This window comes from Ciconia boyciana, chromosome 3, assembly GCF_034638445.1.
Source record: "Ciconia boyciana chromosome 3, ASM3463844v1, whole genome shotgun sequence".
Classification (NCBI taxonomy): Eukaryota; Metazoa; Chordata; class Aves; order Ciconiiformes; family Ciconiidae; genus Ciconia; species Ciconia boyciana.
In genome coordinates, this window is record NC_132936.1 from 61,272,196 (window position 1) to 61,294,841 (window position 22,646).

The following is a 22,646-nucleotide window of genomic DNA, read 5'->3' on the forward strand; positions in this document are numbered from 1 at the left end:
CCTGAGCACAAAGCCAATTCTGGCTTTTTCTCCAGTCCTCAAATAATTCCTTTCTCAGGGCCACACAAGTGCAGGAAACCTATTTTATAGTTAACTTTGGTTACAGCCAATAATATAGAGGTACCACAAACCAATCTCACACACAAATATTTTATACCTTCCTTAGTGCAGAAGCTTAGAAATTGAAAACAGAATAACTCCACATACAAAAATCTTCTTTCTCCTTGGGAATGAAATGGGCTAGATAGGCTGAAGCTGGGCTTGGGGGTTTTTTGTGTGTGTGTCGGGGGAGTGTGTGTGTATGTGTGTGTGTGTGCACGAAGCAAAACACTGAATAAAAGTTGAGAGGGTTAAGATTAAAAAATTGAATAATTCATCCAAATTCAGCGAATAGCTGCAATAAAAAACATTTACATTAGCATTTCCAGAACAACATGTTTTGACTCTTCAGCCTAGTTGCATGTAGGGCACTAGATAATAACATGGGGCATTCAGAGAGTAGTTCAGGATTGTGTCTATAGTGAAGTGGCTTATTCAATCTCTCAGCTTAAGGATGTTCCACATCCATTCCTCTTGTCCGACTGAACTGGAGCAAGGGTTTGAGCAGAGACTTCCCCTTTCCCAGAACAGCGTCTTAACCTACAGGCTCAGGGATTCTCAGAGGAGTCTCTACATGCCCTATTTTGAAGCTGAACCATTTTCTGCAACACATTCGTTAAGTCATATGTCTACCTAGAAGGGTCAGGAAGAACATGTGGGTTTTTTTGTCGTGGCTCCAATTAGTGCAGCAATATTTCTATCTGAGGTGGTAGTATTTTGTGAACAGATGCATCCAGCTTATCTCATTTTCCTTAAGATACTAAAGAATTAAGAAATAAAATGGCAAATGAAGTCAAAGCTGATAAATACAAAGCAGTGCATGTGAGGGGGGGAACCCCTTATGGACTCCAAATCAGTATAATCAGACAGGAATAATATCTCTGTGAGGAATTTCATGACCATATCACCTCCACTGTGACAAGAAGCCAGATAAGATACCAGTGATTATTAGGAACATAACACAAAAGAAAGCATAATATCTTGTGCTACTGTGTAAACCCATAATATTCTCACATCTAAAATAAAAGATACAGATCTGGTCTTCCTATCTCCTGCTGGATGGGCTAGAAGACAAGACATAGAGAAGGCAAAAGATAAGTTATCAAAGATGTAGGATAACTGCCGTATGTAGAGCTATTAAATAAGTCTGGATTACTCAACCTGAAATATAATTATTGAAGGAATACATGCTAGATGTTTATGAAATGACAAGTGGCATGAAAAGGATTAATATGGAATGACTTCTGCTATTTCTTGCAGTGAAAAAATGACAGTGCATAACAATTTTTAAAAAAAAGAGTAGCCTGCAGCTTCAGAGGGAAGTGCTTTCTTCTCTAACTCGAGTTAACTGTGGGAACTCATTGCTACAGGATGATGGGCAAAAACACAAGTTCAAGAACAATTTGACAAATTCACAGAAGGTTCATCAAAGATATTGCACACAAATATGTTGACATTGTCTCTGGATTGATAAATCTTAAACTGTAGAGTGCTAGATGCTACGATGACTTATGAAGGGAGTGTATCACTGTGTGCCTCTCCCATTCTTGCATCTACCCCTAAGTTTATATACTAAACTAAGTAGATTTTTTTGCCTAGTAGCAGTGTTTTCTTAAGTTGCTATCACATTATCCAGAGGAAAAAACAGCAGTGGTCAAGTTACTGACTGAATGTTGGACAAAGAGACATGAACATGGGCTTCAATCCATTCTAGGTGAGTGCCTCCTGCATAAAGCTATAAATGCTCCAATTCACCTCTTCTTTTAGAGTGTGAATGGTGCATGGCTGCATGGCCGTATTTCCTTTTCCATTTTATTATAAATGATCAAGTTTATTTTTTTCTGATGCATGAATGGAAAGCTCTTGGTTTTAAAAGAAAAGCTACTTTGCAGAACTAAAGTAGTACAAGCCAACCAACTGAAAAAAGAGATTATTTTTCTGTTGATTTACATCCCTGAATGGTTAACATAATAACATAATAACAACACAATAATTATGTTGTACGTGCACTAAGTTATCCCACGTACATAATATGTTATGAAAAACTTTCTCCCATCCCATCATCCCTTTAATGTGTGGGGAAAAATAAACAGCAAAGGTAAACAAAGTAAGCAAGTAAAATAGCTTGTTTGAACTCCTTTAACTCTTCCTCTCAGTGCAGGCCAATCCATGAGCGTTACTGGGGCTTACAATTGTTAAATACCTTAAAAGAAGATAAAATTACCACTTCTCTACACAGCCTCTCCTGCCAAGGCAAAATGTTTTGCCCTGCTGTCTGCCTTTGTTTCACAGTCAGTATAAACAGTTCCCCCACTGGTAAGTATTCTAACCCTGTGGTGTTTATACTTTCCTTGGCCTGAATTATTTATCATTTCTTTCTCTACAACACATAAAAGAGAAAATGTGTAATGGAAGGGGGCCAGTAATGTTGCTGAAGCTCAAAGTACCATTTGAAAACACTAAAGCAACCCAGAGATTTTCCTCTTTGATACATTGTCTAATTTTTCTCAAGTTATTTAATAAAGTGTTTCTGTTCGTGCCTTATGCCATTTACACCATATATTAACTGACTGTAAAGAAGAAAAACTCATAATTCCACCTAAGTGTCTTTAGCCTGGCCCTTACCTCATCCAGGTTCATAATCCTTTGTTCTTCAATAAAATACTTTTGCCTTTGTATTGTCTTCTCTCTTCTTCTCTGAATTATGAACACCTTAAGAGTGCTCTCTGGTTGCCTCTCTCCTTTTAAATGTCTTTTTGAGCAACCAGAATTACTTCTAATACTGCAACCTGTCACTTTTTCTTCAGCAGAGGAATATTTTTAATTTAGACTCAAAACAATCATTTGAGAAGAATGCATTTGCTCCCCACTTTTTCTTCTTTTTAAGGGTTTAGTGTGGATGCAAGTTTCAAATACACTTTCTAGAACTGCAGTGATGTGTGCATAGCTGTCTATCTTGTTATTCATAGATTAATGCTGGTGTAACAACTACACATTTATGTTTGCTTTCCCACACTTTAATTGTACCTATACAAATCACACTAGCTTACTTCATTAGGTTATTGTGAAAAAGACACTCCAAGTGTTATTGTATTTATGTATTTAAATTTCTGGATTAGCATTCTGAACTTGAATGGAATCGGACATTCAGATTAAGAGAGACATTTTACTTTTTCCCTCAACCTTTCTTTTTTTTTTTTTTGGTAGATTCCCTCCTCTTCCATACCAAGTCCAACTGTTATTTTTCTTAACAATCTAGAGATGAGGTTTACTGCGGGTTTTTCTATTCACGGCTATTACATTAAGGCCCATCATTCTGGTATCTGGTTATCTCCTCTACTATGACAAGATAATGTGGGCTTGAGGGAACATACTAGTATCTCCTGTCAGCCCCCTTCTGTTGTATCAACTCCTCTAAGGCATGTTCATACAAGGAAGCTGCTACAGGGGAAAAAAAAAAAACAAAAAAACAAAAAACAAGACAACGGTGTTTATCTCAGGAACCATTCCACACCACATTTCCCTGTAGGCACAAAGATTTTTGCTGTGTGGTGTAATCCACTTGCAAAGCAGACTGAGGATGCGGTTTCACATTATAGCTAGGCCAATCTAAAATGACCACATCATCGTGGGGAGTGAATTACCACCTCTTCCCTGGTCTTTCCATCTTTTCCAGACCAGTGGTTCTGCTGTTAGAAAACTACCCTGACATAAAAATATCCACTTCTTTCTACAGGGTCTGGTTTTTGTTAGTTTAGCTCCCCAGTCAGCTCACTGCACAGGGAGACAAGTACGGTTCTGGTGGAAAAGCAGAAGGAACAGCACATTGCTGGGAGTGGGAAGAGAAAAGAAAAGTATGACCATGCCTTTTGGTGCATCTGCTGTAACATCAGACACTGACCACATACACAGCCCTTGCCCATGCCTACATATATATTTCAGGAAGGGTCCAGCAAATAAATAAATAATCTGTGTATGAACCTGCTCATGAAGCACAGAATCAGTCAAAAACAGAACATGCAGAAAATTCCTTCACAGATTAGGAAGCTTCATTAATTACGTCAGTATGGAGGTGCATTTTTCAGAAATCAGGCTGAAACCAAACTAAACAGTGACTGATGGGCTTCAGCTCTTTACTGAGTACAAGTCTCTCTGGAAGGCCTCCTCTGTACCCCAAAGCTGTGAGTCAAAACAGGATTCTTGCCATTACAGGATCATTTCAATGATTCCCTCTCAATCGCTTAAAGTTTCAGAATCTTGTGAAATTTTTAATCCCCCACAGGAATCCCATGAGCTCTGCTAAGCAGGTGATAAATCCCAGCAAATTTCAATAAGGAAACTTCAGGTGCCAACCTCTGAAAGTCTGCAAAGCTGGAAGTGCAGGAAGTGCAAGGACACCGAACTGACACCCGCAGGAAACAGACTGTAGGTACCTGGTCCATTAATTTCTGTTAATTGCCTGAGAGCTCGACTTAGTTTCATTTGCCTCCACTTGGCATCTGCTTAGTCAGTTGGCCAGAACGCTGTCTTCTTGCTGAAATATAGTTCGTCTTAATTATCAGAAGTCCTAATGGTGCAAATGTCTTAGGGGACAGAGTCTCCTTAATAAGGTGACAGTTTGCACATGCCACGTACTGTTTGGCACACACTTCCCCCTCCCCTTTTTAATGTAAGCAATAGCAGCTGTACAAAACGTTCAGCTTCAAAACAAGAACATTCTCCTCCTTTCATTGCACATTTTTAACAAATTCTTTGTTCCAGCCTGGAAGCACTGACAATACCATTAAATTCCTATTTTGGGGTTCATTTTGTTTTTACATAAAGGGCAACAAAATTTGGTCAAAACGAAACATGAATTAAACCACTCTTATCTGTCTGCAACTCCAGAAAGTTGCTTGGTAAACTCCTTGAAACAGCCACTTGGATTGGCCTGAATAAAAAGCCAACCTGTGCTCTCTCGGTCAATACTTTAACCTTTCATATTATTCAAAGAACAGGCTAAAGCTGCTCCTGGAACAACTGGAAGTAAAACAGGAGGATCACTTTGTTTCTAATTGTGAAAATGTCACTGATAACGAGGGTAATTTGGAGGGAAAAGAGGTGTCACTGGGGCACAATTCTTTCTGTTGCAAAGTCCACATACTTAGAGGTCAAGTATTGCAGGTGTTCCCAGGAAAAATAAAACTCATGAAATATTTCTTTAGGCAGCCATGTTGAATGAAAAATGCAAGAGGAAGGTCAAACATTTCTGAAATGGCATTAAGAAATAGCTGAAGTTAAAGAACTTAAACAGTAAAAAGAAAAAATGAAAAGGTGGAGGCAGACTCTCACATAAAACAAAGACAAACCTCAGGAAAGAAGAAAAGTCTGTAAGCCTAAATGCAAAATGTATCTCAATGTCTGCAGCCAGCAAGAAAGTTGGCATAGTCCAATCTTTTTCTTGAAGTGTCCAATTATACCGCCTTTACAAAACCTTTTGGAAAAGGAGTTACTCTTTCTAGTAAAATAGACTTTTTAACCACCTTTCAATTACCTCATTGTCATTTATTGGCACATTCAACCTGTCAGCATTTTCTCTGCTCCACTGATAAAAGCAGCAACAAGCAGGTAGGGCACAAAAGATAGCCAACTTAAATCACATCACAGAAAGTTCAACAGAGGGTCTATTGGTGCAAAACTGAAAAAATAGAGAGAGAAGGCAGTGGCAAAAGTGAGGACTGCAGCATGCGATACTTGAGAGAACTAGCAGAGAAGAGTATTAACGGCAACCTGTGAGCATGCATCACATCACTTTGTTGACTTGCTGAAGGACAGCCAATGCAAGGAGTCAAGAGGCATGAGAAAATGGGTGAGACAAGTCCCTCCTGTGCAGAACCTGTGAGGAGAGGTGCATACTCTTGATGGTGCATTAATGTGATGCCAACCAAAAATTAGTAGCAAAGCTGATTCAGTTGTACTTTCTTGGGTGGGAGCATAGGCCAAGTGGCCTGGTTTCAGAGATGACAAGCAGGACTTTGCGGGCAGCAGTCAATGAGCTGACAGAGCCATCACAGGAGTGAGGTCCCTTGCTTCAAATAAGAGGCTAAAGCTGCTCCTGGAACAACTGGAAGAAAAATATCTTTGCAGAAATACTGATAGCAAGTTTGCAGCTAGGTTTTTTACCCACAGTTGTCTACTTTACCTGCTTCATGGAACATATGCCACGTTTCACCTAAGTAAAAGCAAAATGGAGAAAAACATCACAGACAAGGATTCTAGCTTATCCACTATCAAAATACTGAGCTCCACTGATTTCACCCAAGCTGCTTTAACTTGTTCAAGAGCTGAGCAGAAGCTGTTGCTTCAGTCATTATTATACTTGGAAAAATTGTGCTGGCTTCCCTCACTCTTTTGTCTTCAGACATCACAGAGATCAGAAGAAGTTGGTTTGAGGGCATGGAAGGGTGATCTGCAGAGATGCTGCTTTTCTTCTCCCTATATTCTGAACTCACGCCTTTCTCCTTGCCCTGGGGCAGGGGCGGACTAGACTAGAAAGGGGCAGAGAGACACAGAAATACTATAGGATGTTTCTGGCTGGCTTTCAAGAGGAAAACTCTATACTGTAAGATGACCCAAGCCTTCAACTGCAGGAACACAAGAGATCTCTTCTCCTCTTCAGTCCACTAAGGCGACCAAGTGCTATGCCTCATACATCCAAAGGAATAACTGTGCCACAACCCCACAAATTAAAAAAAAAAATAATAAAACGCTCTACAACTGTAGCCTGGAAGTATCTGGCTGCCAACATGAAGCAGTGCTTCATACACTGCCAGACAGCTGCTCCTTTCTATCCTCACTAAAGGGAAAGGGAAAATATTCCCATGGCTGGTGATGCAACCCATAGATCACAAGCTTGATCACACTGAGTGTATCCTGTTTTCTCTAGGATATGCAAGTCATCCAGTCCAAGAGAAGTGGTAAGTCAAAGAATAAATCACTAGTCAAGACATTTCCAACTGCTGTCAACACATTTCAAAGTCACGAGTGAAGTTCAAAGCAGACATTAAAAATCACGAGACTACAATCTCAATTTTTAAGCCAAAGAAAAGCATTTCGTTTGCTGATATCTCCCTTCAAAAGCAGTAGCCTTTATATCTCCAGTTCTTAAAAAACACAACTTACGTTACCGTGAGGATGTCACTGTAAGAATAAAACTGAGATTTTCACATAAACTGTGAACTGCAACTTCAGGTTAAAAAAAAGAAAAAAGCACAAAGGTTTTTTTTGGTTTTTTTTTGTTTTTTTTTTAGATTTAATCCTTATTAGGTAGTGAAACAGATCAGATAATCAAGAAAATACACTAATCTTGATTTTCTCAGGAATGAGTAAGCTGGTCTACAGACAGCTTTACAAAAAACATGTATGGCATTGACACTTTGTAGTATTCGTCCTTGCGTCCACAAACACACGCAGTTCAGTATGACTTATGGGATTTACCACAAAACAGACACAAGGAGCAAAAAGCTAATATAAATACTCAAAAATTTGAATAAAACGTTCCACTAGGTTACAGAAATTATCTTATAAGATGCTTGGCAATTTCAAATAAAGCTTAAATTCAGTTAAGTTATCCATTTACGTGGGGAAAAATACAAACAAAAACTCTAAATTGACCAAAGTGTTTTTACTGTTATTTATTTATGCAAATCAAATAATTCACACAAAGTCAGGAATATCATTCTTAATGATACTAGAACTCCTCATTGGATGCCGACCCTACTTTTTAAGCCTTGAACCAACATCATGCAATGTCTAGGCCTTTCAGATCACATTGGTTAAGAACATATTTTGTACTTAAATCCTCCTTTCTTGGAGGATAAAGGTAATGCACCTAAGTTGACTGTTGAGAGATTTTCCCCTACCATCCCTCCTAATCATTTTTGTTAGGCTCTAAGGTTTCTAATATATCTCAATTCTAGGCAATTTCTGATTCCCAAGAAGGTACTCTCACTTTTTTTCTAACACTGTTCACTGAGGTTTGTCTCTGTTTAGTCCACAAGCTTGTAAGTGGATTTTCTCTTTCATTTACTAGTAAAGAATCCAGAAAGTGAAAAACTGCACTTATTACCATGTATAGACATTAACTGGGGTGGTAAACTCAAAACGTCTGGCAGTACAAGATATGCTACAAGTTTTAAAAGTTAAATGCCTAAGAAAAAGGGACACAGAATAACGACATGAAATGTTACAGATAAGGTCCTGGACACGAAGCAGTTTAAAAAATAAAATAAAATAAAATAAAATACCACAAAGTTTAGGGAAGAGCTGAAAATTCAAACTTCAGTCCCAACATAACAGTGACATCCTTCCTCTTCGAGGAGGTAGGGCACAAACTCTGCCATTAGGAACATGCACATACCTGGGGAATGGGGGAGAGAAACACATTCATTTTCCTTATAACACTCCTTAAATCTTCTCCAAGAAATGCCTGTTTGCAGTTCCATATCAGTCTCAATGACAAGCTCTCCAGCAAACCAGCACATCCAAATTCAATACTGCATCTCAGCAGGAAGAAATCTTCCTTTCTGCACGTAGCTAAGCTTCCCTCTTCTTCAGGAGAGGCATATATGTTTCTCACCATTTTCTATATAACTCTGCAAATATACTATCTTCCAGCAGTTAACACTGCAGGATAATCCTGCAATATGAATTATTAAACAGACAAATATTTAAAACTCTTTAGGAAAGGAAAAAAAACCTTCTATCCAAACTATTCTCAGTAAACTTTTTTCAATCTCTTTAAAATTATCCTCAAATAACTCCCCAACCAAGATGATTAAAGGTCACTAGTACATTGCAAAGCATATTTTTATGAGATAAATTCCATTATAATTGCAACAACTATTCCAGCCACAATTTAGACATAGAATCCAATTATCCATTTCATTTTCATTTACACCTCATGGGCTAGATCATTTATCATGTTTCATGATAATGATCAGAAGGCACATGGAAAGTGATTTCTGGAGGTAACAAATTACCTACCATATTAGCATAGCTTACAAGATCCTGTCAACAAGTACTATGCATAAATATGAGGTAATTAAATTTACAATGTGCAGAAGCATTTGATATGCTACTTGCTTTTCTACCAGCTGCCAAAAAATCTGGGTTACTAAATTCAACATACCAGTTTAGTTGCTTAAGTACAGTAATTTAGCTCTTCATAACACATCAGGAATCATTATGCCACTAGAACACCAACAGGTAGACAGCATGCAGTGGGCTCAAGATCTGGAAATGAATCTCTCATCATCTGGTATTATTGCTTCTTGCCACCGAACCATCCATCATGTCTCCGAGACAGCTTGGAATGATAGTGCCGGACCCTCACATTACTGCTCCTTGAACTCTGTCTCATCCATCTTTTGCATCATTCCCCATTTGCAGCTAAGTATCATCTCCCTGCTGCAAAACTGAGTGTGAACCTGTAATGCCTTTAACCTGCAGTGCCACTCTAATAGTAATTGATTTCTTTTTATTGCAGAGATGGTGCTCAGTAAGACTATGTATGGCTGCCGAAGCTAGGAAACGGTCAGGACAGTACTACAATGCAAGCGCCTTATGTCTTTAGGAATATGACCCATTTCCAAGGAAATATTGCTATATTTCCATAGCTAGCTATTTTATAACCCATGTATATTTTTCAATATATAAAATTGGTAGAGGAATATATAGGCAGTTTGTGTTCCTGCAGTTCATCTACAATTTCATAGCAAGATTCACTCAAATGCAGTTGAAAATTAATGTTGGGGGTGGCTTCACTTTGTGTTTTTGTTAAGTGATTCAGTATTAGAACACTGTTAGATTTTTAAATACATACTAAAGCACACAGGTGCACCTGCATTCAAAAAGGAACTTAGATTAACTCTACATTGATCATGGCAAGACTTCACGAGCATGATGACTTGTGTACCATAAACCACCCAAGACTAAGCGTTTTAATTCAGCTTCATCTGAATGCTGTTATAAAAGTTTAATAAATCAAAATGATCAAAATGCCCCCAGTGGCAGGTTGGGATTCAGTTTCCAATTCAAATTCCCTTTAATATATGGCTTCTCTGACATCCTGCATTTTCTGCCATCTATGTTGAATTCCAAATGCACTCCTTTTCATCATTACCATGCATCTACTCATCGGCACACTTTTTAACAACCCTGCACAATACACAGAGATGTCAAACCTAGCCGGGTTTTCCCCTCCCCCAAACCAGAAAATTATGGCAGGGAAAGGAACTTTGTCTACCTGTCCTTGTTTCAGCTGGGATAGAGTGAATTTTCTTCCTAGTAGCTGGTATAGTGCTGTGTTTTGGATTTAGGATGAGAATAATGTTGATAACACACTGATGTTTTAGTTGTTGCTAAGTAGTGCTTACATTAAATCAAGGACTTTTCAGCTTCCCATGCTTTACCGACTTACCACAAGAAGCTGGGAGGGGGCACAGCCACGACAGCTGACCCAAACTGGCCAAAGGGCTATTCCATACCATATGATGTCATGTGCAGTATAGAAACTGGGGGAAAGCTGGCCAGGGGCAGCGACCACTGCTTGGGGACAGGCTGGGCATTGGTCGGCGGCTGGTGAGCGATTGCATCATGCATCACTTCTTTGTATATTCTATTACTATTATTATTATTATTACTATTTTACTTTATTTCAATTATTTAACTGTTCTTGTCTCAACCCACACGTTTTCTCACTTTCACTCTTTCGATTCTCTCCCCCATCCCACCGGGGGGGAGTGAGCAAGTGGCTGTGTGGCGCTCAGTTGCCGGCTGGGCTTAAACCATGACACTACCCTTAAGTAAATATTTTCTTCACCTCCCTGCTAATGTGGCATTTAAACGGAGACAGACCATCCTGAGCTGCAGTATTCAAACAAAACATTTGATTTAAATAAATGTAGAGACAGACCAGATACTGGAAGGGAAATAAACCAAGTGAAATACAGCACTGATGTGGTGGGGCAGTCCAGAGACATCTCTAATTAAGACAAGAAAAATCACATTACTGCAAGTGATCTTCATGTCATTGTACTTGGATAAAAGGCAGATATAAGAAACAAAGAACCCCCCCTATTTCCTCCTTGAAGTGGAACCTGCCAAGAGCTTTTTCCTTGCCTCTTTCTATCTTTTGCACTGCCTCCCATCAAGTCTAAAGGCAAACAGGGATCGCACTATTCACAGTGATTACATTTTAATTTCCCAAATGCTTTATTTGCTGCGTGAATTCACCTATATACTTTCCCAATAAGGAGGCACATGAGAAAATGACAGAGGTATAGGACAACACCTAAATGGCGAGACCACGCTCACGCAATCAATCATTAACGCCACATCTGTGGTATCACCGGCAATACAATTTTGAACCAGGCTGAGTGAAGCCGCATCATATCTTGGCTTTGCTGGATTAGGCAGAGCAGGTACCCAGCTTACGCTGCCAGTAAGGGGGCTGATAATACCTGGTCTGTCACAGACCCAGAAGACCCCAGAAGACCCAGAGGAACATTACCTAAAGCTGGCACTAAGCCTGCTGGCACAGAACTAACTCCTCTGCAGCTGTGAGCCGCCTGGCCAAGTTCATCCCAGGTCACTACTTCCCATTATAGGCTTCCACTGATTTTGATTGACCCTACAGCTGTATTTGTTTTACTGCCAAATGACAGAGAGGTCTCCACAAGACCCGACAAGAACAAGTAGCAGCCCATTGCCTGGCAAGCCAGGGCAGGGCCCTTTTCCTGCCCTCCTCCCTGCCCCAGGCTCCTGGCCCTTGGGCCAGCTGATTGCACTCCCCAGTAAGGCAGAGGTGTCCCAGCCAGGCTGAGAGGGAGCAGCTTGATGCCTGTTTTGTTGGTTGAACCAGCCCACGGAAGCGACACAGCCCTAGAGCCAAGAGAAGAAGGAAAGGGATTGTACACGGCTAGGGGCATGGGAGAGGAGTGGGGAGAGGAGCAAAGCTTTCATCCCTGCCAACAGCTGCCCTTTCACGGACACTTTTCTCGAACACTAAACACAGCGATCCCTTAGAGCCCTGCCCAGGGCTGGCCCACCCTGTCTCTACACTGCTCCCTCTTCGGCCAGCACAGGCATTTCTCTTCCACATGCCGAGAAGGATGAGGATTACAAACCTAACTTCAGAAATTCTTTTTCTGGGTTAATCTTGGGGGAGAAAAGAAAAAAAAACAAAGGCTTTATCGACTGATGGGGTTTCCCTAACACCTTGCTAGCAAGTGGTGAGGGACAACAGGATCAGACCTGCAGAGTGAAGCTGTCGGTGCTGAGGACACAGCAACACCTCTATGTGCACTTCAGGTAGTTTTGCCTGGGAAGAGCTTTAGTCATTACTGAATGCCTACTGGCAGCTGGAAAGCATTACGTGCCTACCTTTTGGTTTACTTCCCTCTGAAAGAAGGGTGGTTGCCTTGCTCTGACAGGAGCCGAGGCCCAGGAAGCGGGGAATAATCTGGAGATTTGCTTTGAAAGCAAATCCTGTCTGAACGTTTATGTACATGGTCAAAGATGACCTTCAGAAAACCAGTCAGGCCCGCTACATGTTCATTCCTGGACATAAAATAGTGTCACACCTAATAATTAGGAAAGATACAAGAAAAACTATTTGTAGTTCTAAAAGTGATCAGATGCCTAAATATGTACCAGCTTCAAATATACAAAAGCAATGCTCAAAAAGAAACAAAAATAGCCACAGCTGGTAAACATCAATCTGACTAATTACCAGCATCCGTGGGCTTCCTCTTCCTCTGTTTTTCCTTTGTCCTGCTGGTTATGGCAGTCCTACTGTCCTACTCAGAACCTTTGGGAAGAGAGTTCCCATCATGGTTTCCACTGAGAAATGGGTGGAGGAGAGAGAAAATAAGAGCACTTCCACAGGGCTTGCTCTCGATACAGGTTTGATGAAGCCTTGCAGAAAACACAACAGGAACTGCTGGCTGCTTGGATTCATGAACCAAAGTGCCACACAGCATCAGCATCCACCACAGATGTCAGGAAAAAGTATACATCAGGCAATGAAAATCATAAATAGACAGTGCCTCTTGCACAAAATTAGTTAATTAGTTAATTGTGAATCTGTTTTGGTTCCTGCATGGTTATTTTTTAATAGGTGATTTTTAAGTTAACTATGGTTCTTATATAAAGATATTTAGCAGTTACGCAAAACTGTACAGAGGTTAAATCTATGCTTTGGCACAAGAGGTTATTCATTCTTACCTGTGAGTGATAACAGGATTGAGTTTGATTGTTTAGGAGATGTTCTAACAAAAATAAAGATTTAAAAAACCTACCTCATACCAGCTCAATCACCTTGCATGGTCACTTTTCTTCTCTGATGTAGCTACTAATTCTGTATTTTGTTAGTATCTGATAAACTCTTTCAACAGGCTTTGTGGCTTCACGTGTAGAGCAAACAGCATACTTTCAAGAAGAAATAAGTTAAGACAAGCAGTATTCTCTCTCTGCTTCTGTACTTTGTCCCTCTGCTCTATGCTCACACATCTTCTCCATGAATGAGAAATGAAGTCATGACACTGATGTCCAAGCTGAGAGGGTACCGCCTCTTACTTAAAAGATGCCTGAACCACAGACCCCTGCAAAGGTAAAATCCTATGCCAGCAAGGGACACCTCTACATCTGCTCTTCTCTGATACTCTGCCCCAGATACCAGCTACTGAGCCCAGCTATGGGGCTACAGGACTTTGGCTTTTGCTCCGATCCAGATCAGTCACCTTAAAGTTCAAGGAATACAGTAGGACGATGCATATCAGCACAGAAGAGGCTAGCTTTTGCCTAATGACAATACTAATCTACACTGTATCAAGCAGTACAAAACTCATGTCTTTTGAGATAAAAGCAAAACATGTGCTTTATCTTACATGTTTCAGATCTTCCTGAAGAACAAATCACAGAACGACTACAAAGCAACAGTTCACATTAAAGACTTCAAGAGGATTGTGAAACACTCTTCACCCAAACTAATACAACACTGGGATGAAGAAATTGGATAGGCAGTGTCCATCATACCAAATAGCAGACTAATCTTTGTCAAGAATACACGGTTTTACGTTTACCATGCAAACTTTAACAATCATGCATACATGAAAAGACTTTGAAATAAGAGCACCTAGTTCCTCCCTTGAAAAAAAGTAAGCACACTGCTACAAAGCATTGTGGGATTTCTATGATCTGCATCAAAAGAAGCATGGCCAGCAGGTCAAGGGAGGTGATTCTGCCCCTCTACTCTGCTCTGGTGAGACCTCACCTGGAGTACTGCATCCAGCTCTGGAGCCCTCAGCACAAGAAGGACATGGACCTGTTGGAGCGGGTCCAGAGGAGGGCCACAAAAATGATCCCAGGGCTGGAGCACCTCTCCTACGAGGACAGGCTGAGAGAGTTGGGGTTGTTCAGCCTGGAGAAGAGAAGGCTCCAGGGACACCTTATAGCAGCCTTCCAGTACTTAAAGGGGGCCTGTAGGAAAGACAGGGACAGACATTTTAGCAAGGCCTGTTGTGACAGGACAAGGAGCAATGGTTTTAAACTAAGGGAGGGCAGATTTAGACTGGATTGAAGAAAGAAATTTTTTCCAAGGAGGGTGGTGAAGCACTGGAACAGGGTGCCCAGAGAGGTAGTGGAGGCCCCATCCCCTAGGAAACATTCAAGGTCAGGTTGGACGGGGCTCTGAGCAACCTGATCTAGTTGAAGATGTCCCTGCTCTTGCAGGGGGGGTGGACTAGATGACCTGTAAAGGTCCCTTCCAATCCAAAGCATTCTATGATTCTATGATTCTCTATGATTTCAGGTTTAACATGTCCATTAATGATTTTGATGATGCAGAGTGTACCCTCAGCAAGTTTGCAGACAACACCAAACTGGGAGGAGTGACCGAAATGCCACAGGGTCGTGCTGCCATCCAGAGAGACCTCAACAGGCTGGAGAAATGAGCTGACAGGAACCTCATGAAGTTCAACAAGGAGAAGTGCAAAGTCCTGCACCTGGGGAGGAACAACCCATGCACCAGCATATGCTGGGAGCCACCCAGCTGGAAAGCAGCTTGGCAGAAAAGGACCTGAGGGTCCTGGTGGACACCAAGTTGAACATGAGCTAGCAATGTGCCCTGGGGGGCAAAAAAAAAAAAAAAAAAAAAAAAAAAGGCTAATGATATCCTGAGCTGCATTAGGCAAGGTATTGCCAGCAGGTCAAGGGCAGTGATCCTTCCCCTCTATTCAGCACTGGTGAGGCCACAGCTGGAGAGCTGGATCTACTGCTGAGCTCCTCAGTACAAGAGGGACACGGACATACTTGAGAGAATCCAATGAAGGGCCACAAAGATGATGACGGGACTAGGAGGAAAGGCTGAGAGAACTGGGACTGGTCAGCCTGGAGAAGAGAAGGCTGAAGGGGAACCTCATCAATTTGATCAATGTGTATAAATACCTGAAGGGAGGGTGCAAAGAGGACGGAGCCAGGCTCTTTTCAGTGGTGCCCAGTGACAGGCCAAGAAGCAATGGGCACAAACTGAAACACAGGAGGGTCCGTCTGAAGATCAGGAAACAGTTTTTTACTGTGAGGGTGGCCAAGCACTGGCACAGGCTGCCCAGGGAGGTTGTGGAGTCTCCATCCTTGGAGATATTCAGAAGCCGTCTGTTGTGGTTTAGCCCCAGCCAGCAACTAAGCACCACGCAGCTGCTCGCTCACTCCCCCCCAGTGGGATGGGGGAGAGAATCGGAAGAGCAAAAGTAAGAAAACTCAAGGGTTGAGATAAAAACAGTTTAATAGGGAAAGCGAAAGCCACACACACAAGCAAAGCAAGGAATTCATTCACTCCTTCCCCATGGGCAGGCAGGTGTTCAGCCATCTCCAGGACAGCAGGGCTTCATCACGTGTAACGGTGACTTGAGAAGACAAACGCCATCACTCCTGATGTACCCCCCTTCCTTCTTCTTCTCCAGCTTTATATACTGAGCATGACATCATGTGGTATGGAATAGCCCTTTGGTCAGTTTGGATCAGCTGTCCTGGCTGAGTCCCGTCCCAGCTTCTTCTGCACCTGGCAGAGCATGGGAAGCTGAAAAGTCCTTGACTGGTGCAGCAACAACTAAAACATCTCTGTATTATCAACACTGTTTTCAGCACAAATCCAAAACATAGCCCCATACCAGCCACTATAAAGAAAATTAACTCTATCTCAGCAGAAACCAGGTCAACGTCTGAACATGGTTCTGGGCAACCAGCTCTACGTGGTTCTGCTTGAGAAGGGGGGTTGGACTAGATGACCTCCAGAGGTCCACTCCAACCTCAACCATTCTCTGATTCTGTGATTTCAAATGTAGCCCTACACAGCCAAGATTGCTCAACACAGAACGATGGAATTGAGCCTGTTCCAAACACTCTGCATTTCTGCTACCTCTTGTGAATCCAAGTCTCTTTGGCTTCTTTTAAAAATGCAGTCAAAACTATCTTCTCCTGCTTCTCCAGGAAAAGCAATTTTCCTGTGCTTTCTAAAAAAAAAAATGGGCAATGCACCTATTAATTACATAAACCAGAGACAAATGTTGCCTTAGCAAAGGAGATAAGCAGAGTTACTTGCACAGAAGAGTTGCCTGATGAGAAAGCAAGGCTGCTACTCTTTCTGGTATCGTAGATGTGTGAAGAGCTTGGAACTCCTATCTGGCTCAATTTATTAATTATGAACATATAGACTTACTGAAGTATTTTCCTATATTCTTGTTTCATTCTTCTTATGTAAGGGAGGCAGGATTTGACTTCAGGGTGACAGCCCCTCTTTACCTGCTGCAAGAAACAGAGGACTGAAAATAGGAAAATTTCTGTGTTAAACCTGCTTAAAGAGGATAAGATCTTAATATGGTAGAGAAATTAAAACCAGAGGATGTCACAAAAAGACCAAGTTAATTGGATCCTGGACTTTTTGAAAGATGCTTACACCTAAATATACACCAAAAATATACCCTGTGTTTTATTAGCGAGGTTTAGAAAACCTCACGGAATTCCTTCACGGAATCATCCATTATTTTTCCGACCGCTGCAAAGCCATTAAAACATTGTCATCTGTTTTTCCTACAAGGATACAACCATGAGAGAATTATGCTTCAGCTAATGGGAAAACTTGGGCTATAAAGTAGTTCTGGAGGTGGGCTGAGGGTCCAAAAGAGTAATAGTAGTAATATCTGTACTCCAGGAATGCATCTCATGAATCAGGCATAGCAGCCACATGGCTCTTCCAACTCACAACAACTAACATGTTTGCATACTCTGACAGAGGTCTGGCGATGGTTCAAAGGGGCACTTAGCCAAGATAATGATGTAAAGCCCACAAATTTCAACAACTTGACCTGTGGAATCTCTCTCCCCAGTTTCCCCTCTGCTCTGAAATTCAGTGAATTCAGAGAAACACACACCCAAAGACGTTGCTCAAGACTCTTCAAAGATACAATCCAAAGTCTTATTACATATCACCACTGTCTCCTGGAGATTGAATTTCTGAATACATTACAAAGTACCAATAACCTGATTTGTCTAGCATTTATGGAACTGGTATGACGGGCCGGGGGGTGAAGGAAAAAAAAAATCTACTATGCATCAGACAGATAACTTAATACTGGAGGACAGAGATATGGGTCATGTTGCAAAATTGGTACATACAGAGTTAGCCTGTTTGCAAGCGGGGAGTATATATTCAGACTACCTGTGCATTTTCTTCTATCTGCCACCTAGCACTCTGCATGTCATTAGACAGGCATATTTTTTAATTCCACTACTATACTGAACAAATAAACCAGGTAGAAAAATTGAGGACACACATTGGTAGCAAGTCCAGAGATTTCACTTTTTTCCAGACAAAACAAGTACTAGTGAAATTTGGAAAGTGAATTTCAAACCACAACTTTCTCAAAAGGAAAGACTTCAGTTCTCTTTTGAGGAAAAAAAAAAAAAATAATAACGCTCCTATGAGAAGTATTTGCCAGGAGCAACTTCCATCTTCACAGCGTTGTGGCATCACTGGGGACCAGTCAAATTGCTGGTTTTCCTATATAAAATCCTTAAAGGGATTTTCAGACAAGAAAGGCAGCAATATCAGTGCCAGACCTACTTCCATAACAGAAACTGCTCTTGATGGCAAACTAAGTCCAGTAAGGGAAACAAAGAAGAACATCACCCCAAACCTCAGCAAAACTTGAACCAAATGACTTCAAGGAGAGACCACTTGCCAAGTCGAAGCAAATACAAGAAACAAAATAACTTATTTCATATTAGTAAATCCATACGAACAGGTTAGTTTACCAGAACTTGTGATTTCAAGCTCAGAAGACAGTAGAGGAAAACATGTTGAAGAAAACTGACTTTCTTTTGTTTTGTGTTGCTAACTTGGATTTAGCAGTACATTTCCATATTGGAACTATAAATCAAGGTGTAGACCTCCCCTTGCTTTGACCTCACCGTAGAAGAGCTGTTTAGGTTGGATGAAGAAATGTTAAAAACTACATCCACCTAGTGAAAACATAAAAAATTGTTATGATTTATGACTCCAATAAAACTTAGAAACTTATCAGTAGAACCAGACATATGGTAGAGCTATTCACAGATTATTAACATTACGGTTGATTCATACAGAGTCTTTTTTCCTTATTTTTCTTCCCTGGCTTTAACACTAACCTACATTTTCTTCCGACTAATCTATGTAAGATCCACTACACAAAATAAAACACACCGTATTTCCTGCTGATTTTGCAGTATTTAATAGCATAATATTATGTTTTGTACAATTAGTCTGTTAACAACATGTAGCTACTTTAAAGGAAAACAAACTCAGGAAAGCATACAAACTCTTTACGTAAAGTGTAATTCCTTATCATACCACTTGAGAGTGGTTTCCTTGGGATTTTTTTGACAATCAGAGCAACAAACTGGTGTTTCATGAAAATAAAAATAAAAATTTAAAAAAAAAAAGACAGACAGACAGAATTAGCACTCAAGTGGATATTCCAGATCTACTGCAGCCAAAGAAAAAACTGGTGGTTTAATTCATGGTCCCTGCAGGACTGCCTGAGTTTAAGACATTCCAAACAGGGACAAACTAAATTGGGATTATTCTACAAAGTTTTGCTAACAAACCACGTAAGAACGCAACGTTAGTTTCATCTCCAAGATAGCCGCTTTTAACATGCCAAGTCAACCACATTAACAATTGCTGTGATGAAAACTAGCTCGTTTCTTGACGCACAAGGTCGCTTTTCTGGTAAATATTGCCAACTGCAGACAAATATTCCAGTAGTTTTTAAGAGCTCTGAACAATGAATGATACAGTACAAGAACTGGTTAAAGGGCAAAGATCTTTACTGACTGAAGAGAGCAATGCTATTTGGCACTGTAATGTGGAAAGTCTACACAACTGTATATATCAAGTATATGCATGAGCCAGGGCACAGGTGATGTCTTTGGGCACTTAACTTCTACAGTTCCATGTTAAGTAGTAAAAGGAGCAGAAAGACTTAGAGAGCACAATACACTTGTTCTCAAAAGCAAGTAAGAAACAAGTAAAAAGAAAGAAACTGTCAGTGTCTTCTTGTTCACTCTTACATATCACAGCTACTGTTCCTCCCAGCATCTCCCTCAAGTTCCAGTGCAGAAAACCCTGAAGACTTCAAGAAATTACCTTCCCAGAAATTGCCAATTTACTGGCCACCAAGGGAATAATATAAATAGACGATTAATCAGATGGACCTATTCAGGAGGATAAGTCAACTAACAGTAATGACAGCACCAAGCTTCCTGTAAAAGGAAGGGAAAAGGGAGAGCTCCTTCTACATGCGTCCAAGAATTACAGCAATGCCATAGAAACCATGTAAAAAAATCAATACAACGCAGCCACTATGCTGGGAGCTGCAGAGCAGCTCTAAGCAAAGGTAAGACATTAAATCATTGACTGGAACTACTTTTGGTAAAATGTCGTAATTGAATTACAAATCCTTTTTTTCTTCAAAAAACTAATCAGAGTAATTGAGTTATCCCTTTCAGGGTCTTTAAATGTATACCATCCCTCCCAGGTAACTACGTTTGTAATAAAGTTTAGAACTCCACTGAAAGTAATTCTTCTGTTAAAGCTCAAAATGAAATAATGATGTTTCAATGTGATGTACATTATATAACTGGAAATTTTCATTATCAAGACTAACTTACAGACTGCCCATCAGAAAAGTATCAGATGCCTCTACACCTGTATTATGGTACCACATGTCTGTACAGATGTGGAATATGTAAGGATCTCGGCCGTGCACATAAACACCCAGGTTTTGAGTTACTGGGCAACAACTCCTGTTCCTCATCCCTCGCTCTCTAATAACCAGTGTTGTCAATAAAGTTTGGCTTCTACAAACCGAAGACCTTATCATTACTCAAAATGATCTGGAAGCAATACTAAAGCCATGACAAAGTAAATTGTGTTTCATCGGGTTTTTTCCCCTCCTCTGGCTGTGAAAACACACAGATCAATACTCTTCAGCATGAGAATTCTGCAGTGAAATTTTCATTTGTTACAAACAGCAACAAAAAGGCCCCAAGCATGGCCTGTCACTTCCAGTTTAGAAGGAAATGCACTAATAAACTCTTCCCCCTGGGTCATCTTTGACAATGGGCAATACTATGCCAGCTCTTATTAAAGGAAATTCGTATCAGTGGCCCAAAAATTTCCTTTAAAATTATCATCTTTTGTATCCATGTAGCAGGATGTCAGCTTTAAAGTGCCACTGAGATATAGGACCTGTCATTATGGTTAATTTTCAGTACAGTTTTAACACCAGGGTAGCTGATCCCTAAGGGTATGCTTTTTTGGCTAACAAGATTTATTTAGTGGTTATCCAGACAAACAAGAAAATATATTACTGTATATTGCTTTTCAAATATAACAGCAAGCAATAAATCGTACTATAAAACATAAATCTTTGTTTTCTACCATGATGTCAAATAGATGAAAATGTTTTTAGAAGATTAATCTTTTTCTTTTTTTTCTTTTATATATATATATATATATATATAAAACACTCTTAAAATTCTTGGGCTTCCAATGCAATATAGATGTATATATAGATAGATATCAAGTTTATGTTTGAGCCATAAAGATGGTATTCTCTATGAAATGACCCAAGCTTCTCAGCAGAACAATATGCTGCATTCAAAAAGAGTACCATGAAGTTTGATATTGTTATTTCTTTTTTTGAGACAGAAATAGTGGTTTAAACACCATTTTACTGCTCTATTATAATAGAAAAAAATAGAAAACTTCATTTATTGGATAAATACATCCATTTGCCTTGCTTTTCTAACAACAAAACAGAAAGTCTGTTTTAGTGCTGTAAGAGGACTAATTTCATTGTATTAGGATGAAAACCATCTTGCACTTTGCTAGACAAAAGGTACATCTCCAGAATAAAAAAAAGCTGTTAACATATTGTCTAAATCCTCATATGGTCAGCAAAGCCCATTTTTATTGATGTTATATAGAAGGCATAAAACTTAGTTGACCTCATTCAACTGGTCTCCCAGGGAAAAGACCTCTGCCAGCAAATGCCAGATACTAAATATCTTGGAGCATTTCTTACGATACCTTTAATTCTACAAGCTGAGGATGAACTTGCTTTCCCTGTCCCAGCTCCAGACGCAGTGGCAGACTCCCAGATGCCGACTGACCAAACAGCCGATCGCTGGACCAATGACTCAAGCATGAGCCTGTCACGCACCCGACACCTGCACTTACCTGGCCAAAACAGCCCCTGCATCAGGCAGCAGCGTCACAGGGAGATTTTGTACACCACTTCTTTTTCCCACTTCAAAAACATTAAGCCTCATCACAACTAAGAGTGAAATGGGCAATTTCACAGGTGACACAATTAGCCAAGGAGAGATTTCATAGCTTATTGCAGGCCAAACAGCAAGTGACTTTTGGAATCAAAAACTGAACTCCTATATTCAACCACAGCCTTTGCCAGTCAGATGACATGCTTGCAGAATCCAAAATGCATCAACAAATCACCAAGCCAATATCACCACACACAAGCTATGGTTAAGCCCCAGCAGGCTTCTGAATGAATTGCAACAAAAAAGTATTTCAAGCAGAAAAAAGCAAGTTTTTCATTTTCTTCCTCCTACTTCAGAGACTGGAAACCATCACAGAATATCTCCATAATGCTCTCAGTCCTTGGGTAAAAGGTGAAAGTTTACAACTATTTTTATATACCTGTCTTCCAGGTAACAGAACAAAGTTTTATTATTTGCTGTACTACCAGTCTGCTCAAGGCAACAGGTTTTATAAGGGAATGTTAACTAACCACAGTGGATTCTCTCATACCTGTAAAAATATTCATGAAAAGTTAAGCAGTTTTCCTCTTAAGTTCAACAAATAGCATCCACAGAAAAGCACGCAGGCATGTTACACACATTCCAAGATCAGGGTTTTTACACAGATATATTCTACGGAAAGCAAC

General features: G+C 40.3%; 1 protein-coding gene and 1 long non-coding RNA gene across 5 annotated transcripts in view; both read right to left on the reverse strand.

Moving 5' to 3' along the window:
* Positions 1-22,646, reverse strand: part of PTPRK (protein tyrosine phosphatase receptor type K) — a 418,125-nt gene that overhangs the window by 189,056 nt on the left and 206,423 nt on the right. The window lies entirely within an intron of this gene.
* On the reverse strand, positions 15,990-16,931 carry LOC140650106 (uncharacterized). The gene is made up of 3 exons (XR_012041854.1): positions 16,856-16,931; positions 16,556-16,649; positions 15,990-16,198 (listed from the first exon to the last, which is right to left on the reverse strand). It is a non-coding gene; the product is annotated as an uncharacterized lncRNA (long non-coding RNA).